General features: G+C 36.2%; 1 pseudogene across 1 annotated transcript; it reads right to left on the minus strand.

Annotated features, from left to right (window-relative positions):
• Window positions 1–3460: 3460 nt before the first annotated feature.
• LOC111547139 lies at window positions 3461–4019 on the minus strand (annotated as a pseudogene). Its single transcript, XR_002733036.2, has one exon. The product of XR_002733036.2 is annotated as a glycine cleavage system H protein, mitochondrial pseudogene (transcript).
• Between the last annotated feature and the right edge of the window lie 4343 nt (window positions 4020–8362).

The following is an 8362-nucleotide window of genomic DNA, read 5'->3' on the forward strand; positions in this document are numbered from 1 at the left end:
TGAATTTCTGGCATGGACCATTGCCCTGAGTTAGCCGTCATCTTTTAGAGGCTCCTTTTGCAATGTGCATTCATGATTTCTAGGAGGAAAAGGACCACTCTGGAAGAAAGGATGTTAATTCCTCCCTAGATCTGCTGTTCAGATGAGCCAATTCTTGTGTCTAGATCCTAAAGGGCAGCCTCGATAGTGTCATCACTCCATGAGCGTCATTATTTAAAGCTAAACCCAAATGCCTTTGCTGGGTTTTTAAAGCTCTGTGAAATCTGTGCCCAGATGGGCTTTAACTTCTTGATTCTTTCCCTGTTACCTCCCCTCACCAATACATACATACATACACACACACACACAGTCCCTCTAAACTATCCAGGGCCTCAAAACACACTCTACTCTATTCCACCTCCAAATGTTGTCTGTAATAAAATTGTCCCCTGGGATGCTTTTCTCCATTTATCTGTACCTGTTTAGTTTTATCCTTCAAAGCCTCCATCAAATGATCCTTTCTTGATCTCCATCCTAAATAACCCCAAGGTTGAAATCCAATTCCATTTTCTCTGTATACCCATGTCATTTTGCCTTATCCACCTCTTACTTTGCTCCCCATGTCCTTGCTTGTATAAAAGTTGTGTTTGTGGCAACCACAGCCACAGGTTTACAAATCAAGAGATGTTGCCTTGATTTTTAAAAACTCTGATGGCTAAAAGTAGTGTCAGTTTCCTGGTAGGTGCTCAAACATTCATGGAAAAGAATCTGATTCTTTGGCGATTTTCAAATTTCTACTTTCATTTACACATTTAACCAATATATACTGAGCACCTGTTGTTTCTCAAAAAGTAGTTACTGTGGAGGATACAAAAATGAATCAAGAGGCAGATCCTGACTTCTGGGAGAGTCCAATTTAGGAGCGAGAGGACACGTATGTAAGTTACTACAGCACAAAGTAGGAAATGCAAAAAGCTAGAAAATTAAGAACAATAGGTTAAATTCACTCTGGCATTTCTCTTTGTTCTGCCACAGATATTTTCTTCAATAGCTTACGATTCATCCCATCAACTAGGATGAAAACAACTTTCATAAGGCCACAAGGGATTTTCTCTTGTCCCTAGAAGAGCTTTCAGTGTCATGCTGCTGCCCGTCTTGAACAGAGAACAAAGACAGACTCATTCTATGCCATGTTTTTTCTCTCTCATTAATTCAGGCTGAGTTCCCACTCCAAATGGGATTTAATAACTTTCCTTTCCATCAGCAACAAAGACTCCTATTTTCATGATTTCTGTAAGTTAGGAATCAATACATTTGATCCTGGGGTTTCGCCAAGGTGTCTTCCTCTGACTTACCTGAAAAGCTATTTCTGGGGGTCCATTGTTTACATGGGCTTATCAGCCAAGCAAACACATCTGGGGAGAAGACACTAAGGAACTGCTTTTTCTCTAGTTTTCTGCTGGTCCAGCCTTCACATTCCCCATCTGGGCCATGCAGGCTGCTGCCTTCCTTGTTAGAATCACAGTGTGCTCCTTGCATCCGCTTTCCTTATTAATACAGGAGAGCTGAGAACAATCAGAGTTCTGCAATCCACCCTCTCAGCTCATTTGTTTTCTCTGTTTACTTATTCATTCACTTATGTATTCATTTATTCAACAAATACTGATTAATCACCTCCTTTTTTATATACTCTGCCTATTCCCAAAAGGATCAGAGGTGGCTTGTGGGATCAAACATAATGCAAAACAGGGTAGCCAGGGATAGAAACAGAAAGGAAGGAGGGGGCCTTGCCACCAGTTCCAAAGGCGATTGGAATTTGACCCTGGTTCTATTGCAGCAAAAGAGAGATTTGTTGGATTCCTGGGTTTTTCTTTCTGCCCAACCAAAACATGCAAATTTGAGAACAGAGTATAACATTTTCCTGCAACTAACCATCCAGTAGAGCACTTTGTTCTGGTACTCAAATGCCTTTGGAATAAATGAATTAATTCACTGTTCCTCAAATTTTAGACATTGGCACGTCACCTTTCAAATGTTTGCTTAAATGTATGACTGTTATTTATTTTTTACTTTAAATTAACTTTTTACTTTAAATTTATTTTTTAATATTTTCCCTAAATGAAATACATCAATTGCCATAATGAAAAAGTAATGATAAAAATAAACATAAATAACATTGCACTCTAAATAAACAATGATGCCTGCCTAAAACTCTGAGCTGTGGTGTCTCTCACAGGGAGAATAGGGAGATTAGAGCATGTCATATGTTTAAATCATGCTAACATCAGACTGAGATAGCCAATTCTTTTGATTATAGTAAAGGAAACTTGAAAAATATCACTGTAGATGTAAGTATGATATTATTTTTAAATATCATCCCACGTCATTTCATACTACCTAACATCTTTATACATCTTTATACATGTCAGTCCCCTACTTGGGAAATATTGATCAATTAACTGAAGTTGACTTTTGTGAGATAGAATTTCCTCCTACCTGGAAGATGTGAAAACTCTGACTCAAACACATGGGGTTTATTTCAACAAGTACAACATTAAGCCACCTAATCTATTCCCTTTGCAAATCACAAAGGACTGTTGCAAGACGATTGGCCCCAGAGAAGAGTGTGTGTGTCTCTGAGAGGAGGTAACAGTCCCAATGAGATTTTGGCAGGCTGCTAAAGTAGCAACAGTGAATTACACTTATTTAACAGTATTAGGTTACTTATAAACAATATGCTGTAGAGAAAAACATACAATTTGTTCATTTGAAGAGTCCTAACAATTCAAAAATATTTTCCTCCACTTATTACATGTCTCAGTTTCAAGATGCTGAGATTTTCTGATAGAGTCTTAAGGGAAAAGTAGCACTAATTACTTAAAAGAAACTTAGTTCCCTGATCGTTGAACTGTACAAACACTAATATGATGTAGGAAAGCAGCCATAACCACTCAAACTGTTGATAACGTAAAGTCCATGGAATACTTTTGTTAACACTTTTTTTTTTTTTTTTAAACGAAGAAGTATTTTATTATTTTGCTGCAAGCTGTTGCTTCACCGTATAAAAATAGCACCCGCAAATGCAGTGTATTGCAAAATCAGGATAGTGGTGTGTCATCTGACACTGTACAAGCAACAAAAACCTCTTCACTCCCAGTTATTTCCAATGGAAAGATCATTAAGTATTTCATCCCAAATCCAGGTATGGATATATGCAAGTTACAATATTATATAAGGCTTAAGAATAACAACGTTATCTTTGAATTATGTAATTTTTAAAACTAGTTTTTACCATGGATAATTTAATGAATTCTGAACACTAGAGCCTAGTCTAAAATCTATAATCATTAGAAAGTTAAAGGGCATTTTCCTTCATTAGCAGCGTTAACAGTAGTTTTTTTCTTCTCCATCGGTAATGCTAAAAGTTGCTATCCTAAGTCTTCTATCCACCACTAATTTAAGACAATCTGCTGAGTTGCGGTATTTCATACTAGTTTATTTAGGGGTTCCATTTTCACTCCTCAATAGATTTGATGTATTTCTCATATGCTTCTTCACTCATAAGTTCATCTAGTTCTGAAGGGTTACTCAGGGTCATCTTGATCAGCCAACCATCTTCATAACAAGATTTGTTTACAAGTCCTGGATTTCCTGCAAGAGCTTCATTAATTTCAGTTACTTCTCCTGATAAAGGAGAATAGAGTTCACTAGCAGCTTTCACACTTTCCAAAGCACCAAACTCATCTTGTTTGTTCAATTTTGTCCCAACTTCAGGTAGACTACAGTAAACAACATCTCCCAGTGCTTCCTGTGCAAAATTGCTGATTCCCACTGTTCCAATACCATTTTCTGTTGTTATCCATTCATGTTTCTCTGTGAATTTACGCACCGAGAGCAGAGCGGGTCGCGTGCGCAGTGTCCCGACGGCGCCCGTCCCCAACTGCCAGGGCCTCAGTGGGCAGGGCGCGGCGGGGGACGGGACCGCGCGCAGGGTGCAGAGCAGGTCCCGCACGCTCCGCACCACTCGCAGCGCCATGTTCGCAGGCTTGTTAACACTTTTTAAACACCTTTAACATACAGGCTCCTTTTCATTCTTTTTGCATGTGTTTTGATAATTTGAAAGGCTTACACTTCTGCTCTAGTAATATTTTTAATTGTTACACTAGTAATTATCATTTCTCTAATTCTTTAAATAGTATCTATCAACTTTCTGTTACAAACATGATAAACTAAGGCATGTTCTCTTTTCCCGTTTACTCTGCCACCCAAATCAGTTTACAATATTATTGCTAATATTTCCTTTTGTTATACTTCTAGTGCTTCGAGTGCTCAATTTACTATTCTTAGCCATAAAAACGTGAAAAAAATCACTACATACCACCTGTCCTCATTTATCCCTCTCCTCCTTCCAACTTTTTTCAAGATTAATAAAACTCATATTTTTCTCTGAAACCATTATCCATGCATGACATTTAGTCTCAGCCCTATAGTTTAAGAGAGTCAGTCCTCATCACAAGTCTTTTTTGCTATAATTTTTGTAACCGTGTACAGATGGGCTGAAGTTTTCATCCAAAAGATTCTTCAATAAAGACTCTTGGGAACAGCATTTCCTACATTCTTGCATGTTCAAAAATGTTTCTCTGTTGCTTTTATATGCGATTGATAGTTTGGTTCGGTATGAGATTCTTGAGCCATGTTTTCTATTCCTGAGAATTTTGTAAGTAATGCATTTCCTGAAACTACTTACCTACTTTATCAGGATTTGAACTGTCATCCTTTAAAACTTGCTTTTCCCATTCCTATATTCGATGTTTACTATATTTATACTAGTTTTTAGTTTTCTTTCTATGGCTTTTCATTTTAGATTTATTTTCGTGTTGGCTTCAGTTTTATCTTTCATTTCTTTTTGTAGACCAACCAATTCTATTTTTTCTTCTATATTCTTACAACAGTTCCCTAGGTTTTAGAATTCTCACTTGATCGCTGGTTTCATTGTGATTGCTTCATTTGGTGGCTATGTTGTGTTGTGTTGTGTGAACAATGAAACCTTGGTCACAATTTTATCTCCTCCATAGCCATATATTTTTGAGTGTTCATTATTCTTAACTTGTTTTTTCTCTTCCACTCCTCCATACCATTGTTCTTTATGGTATTTACCTGTTAACATAACAAATTTTATGACATTTCCTTTGTGATTACTCATCTTTGAATAAGACTTCTTGTTTCTAAGCCAGTTGTTTTCAGAAGGTTTTTATAAAGAAGAAATCATGACTATTTTATGAGTTTATTTTTTAAGGCCAGGCACAATGGCCACACTTGTTATCTCAGCACTCTGGGAGGCTGAGGCAGAAGGATCACTTGAGGCCAGGAGTATAAGACCAGGCTAAGCAACATGGCCAGACCCCATCTCTTCAAAAAAATAAAATAAAATTTTTTAATTTAAAAATAATGTATTTTCTTAAAACAATCATAAGTTCATAGCAAAATTGAGAGGAAGATGCAGAGACTTCCTACATATCCCAACCTCTATACATGCCTGGTCTCTCCCATTATCAACATCCCCCACCAGAGTGGTATATTTGTTAAAACTGAAGAATCTACACTGACACATCATAAGTATCCCAACTCTACATTTTACATTAGGATTTGCTCTTGGTATTGTACCTTCTTTGTGTTTGGACAAATATATAATGATATGTATCTATCATTATAGTATCACAAAAAACATTTTCACTGTCCTAGAAATTCTCTGTGTTCTGCCCGTTCATTCCTTGCTGCTGCCTCCCCCTTCCAATGGCAACCACTGATATTTTATTGTCTCCATAGTTTTACCTTTTCTGGAATATTATATAGTTGAAATTATAGAGTATGTAGCCTCTTTAGATTGGCTTCTTTAACTTAGTAATATGCATTTAAGGTTGCTCCATGTATTTTCATGGCTTGATCACTAATTTTTTTAGCATTGAATAATATTTCATTGTCTACATGTACCACAGTTTATTTATCCATTCACTTATGGAAGGAAATCTTGGTTGCTTCCAACTTTTGGCAATTATTATTATTATTATTATTTATTCATTTTGAGAAGGAGTTTCCCTCTGTTGCCCAGGCTGGAGTGCAGTGGTGCCATCTCGGCTCACTGCAAGCTCCACCTCCCGGGTTCACACTATTCTGCCTCAGCCTCCTGAGTAGCTGGAACTACAGGCGCCCGCCACCACGCCCAGCTAATTTTTTGTGTTTTTAGTAGAGATGGGGTTTCACCCACCGTGTTAGCCAGGATGGTCTAGATCTCCTGACCTCGTGATCCACCCACCTCGGCCTCCCAAAGTGCTGGAACTACAGGTGTGAGCCACCGCGCCCAGCCCAACTTTTGGCAATTATTAATAAAGCTACTGTAAATATCCGTGTGCATGTTTTTGTATAGATAAAAGTTTTAGATCCCTTTGGATAAATACCAAGAATCACGATTGTCTGGTTATATGGTAATAGTATGTTTAGTTTTGTAAGATATCACCAAACTGTCGCCTAAAGTGACTGTACCATTTTACATTTCCACCAGTAGTGAAGGAGAGTTTCTGTTATTCCACGTTCTTGCCAGCATTTGGTGTTGTCACTCAATGGATTTTGATCATTCTAATAGGTGTGTCGTGGTATCCTGTTGCTGTTTTAGGTTGCATTTTCCTGATGCCATTTAATGGGGAAAAAAATACACATTTTTTCATATGCTTATTTGCCCTCTGTACATCTTCTTTGGTAAAGTGTATTAAGATCTTTTGTCCATTTGTTAAATGCCTTGCTTGCTTTCTTATTGATTTTTAAGAGTTCTATGTATATTTTGGGTAACAGTCTGTTATCATACATTTCTTGTATAAATATTTCCTCCCAGTCTATGTCTTGTCTTCTCATTCTCTTGATGTTGTCTTTTGGAGAGCAGAAGTTTTTAATTTCAATAAAGTCTAGCTTATCAATTGCTTCTTTCATGGAGTGTACCTTTAGTGTTTCATCTAGAAAGTCATCACCATACCTGGGGTCATCTAGACTTTCTCTACATTTTCTAGGATTTTTATAGTTTTGCATTTTATATTTAGCTCTCTGATCCATTTCAAGTTAATCTTTGTGAATGATGTAAGATCTGTGCCTAGATTTTTGTTTTGCATGTGAATGTCCAGTTGTTCCAGCACCATTTCTTGAAAAGACAGTCTTTGTTCCATTGTATTATCTTTGCTCATTTGTCAAAGATCAGTTGATTGTATACATACGTGGGTCTTATGTGGTTCTATTTCTGGTCTCTCCATTCTGTGCTATTGATCTATTTCTCAATTATTTTACCAGTATCACATTGTCTTGATTACTGTAACTTTAAAGTAAGTCTTGAAGTTGTGTGTCAGTTCTCCCACCTTGTTCTCCTTTCATATTCTGTTGTCTATTCTGGATCTGTTTCCTCTCCATGTAAACTTAGTTTGTTGATAGCAACAAAATAACTTGTCGGAATTTTGACTGGGATTGTATTGAACCTATAGATCAAGTTGGGAAGAATTGATATCTTGACACATTGAGTTTTCCTATCCATGAAATATCTCTTCATTTATTTGATTTTTCCTTTGATTTCTTTTATAATAGTTTTATAGTTTTCTCATGTAGATCATATATTCTGTTGGATTTATACAGAAGAATTGCATTTCTAGGAGTGCTAATATATAGTGTTTGCTGTGTTTTAAATTTCAAATTCCACTTGACCATTGCTGGTATATACAAAGCAACTGGCATTTGTATGTTAACTTTATATCCTGAAAGCTTGATAGAATCACTTAATAATTCCAGAAGTGTTTTTGTCTATTCTTAAAGATTTTCTACATAAGCAATCATGTCATCTGTGAACAAATACTATTATATTTCTTTCTTCCTAACCTGTGTATCTTTTATTATGTTTTCTTATGGCATTAGCTGGGACTTCTACTATGATATTTAAATGGATTAGTGAAATGGAATAACCTTGCCTTGTTCCTGATGTTAATGAGAAATTTTGAGATTCACCATGAAGAATGATGTTAGCTATAGGGTTTTTGCAGATATTCTTCATCAAGTTGAGGAAGTTTACCTCTGTTTCTAATTTACTGAGAGGTTTTTTTTTTTTTTTAATCATGAATGGGTGTTAAATTTTTTCAAATGATTTTTCTACATCAATTGATATAATCATGTAATTTTTCTTATATAACCTATTGATGTGATATAGTATATTAATTGATTTTCAAATACTAGACTAACCTTGCATACCTTGGATAAAACTCACTTGTTTGTGGTATATAATTCCTTTTTATATATTGTTAGATTAATTTGCTATTATTTTGTTGAGGATTTTTACAAGTATGCTTATAAGAGATGT

This window comes from Piliocolobus tephrosceles, chromosome 4 (genome assembly GCF_002776525.5).
Source record: "Piliocolobus tephrosceles isolate RC106 chromosome 4, ASM277652v3, whole genome shotgun sequence".
In the NCBI taxonomy this organism is placed as follows: domain Eukaryota; kingdom Metazoa; phylum Chordata; class Mammalia; order Primates; family Cercopithecidae; genus Piliocolobus; species Piliocolobus tephrosceles.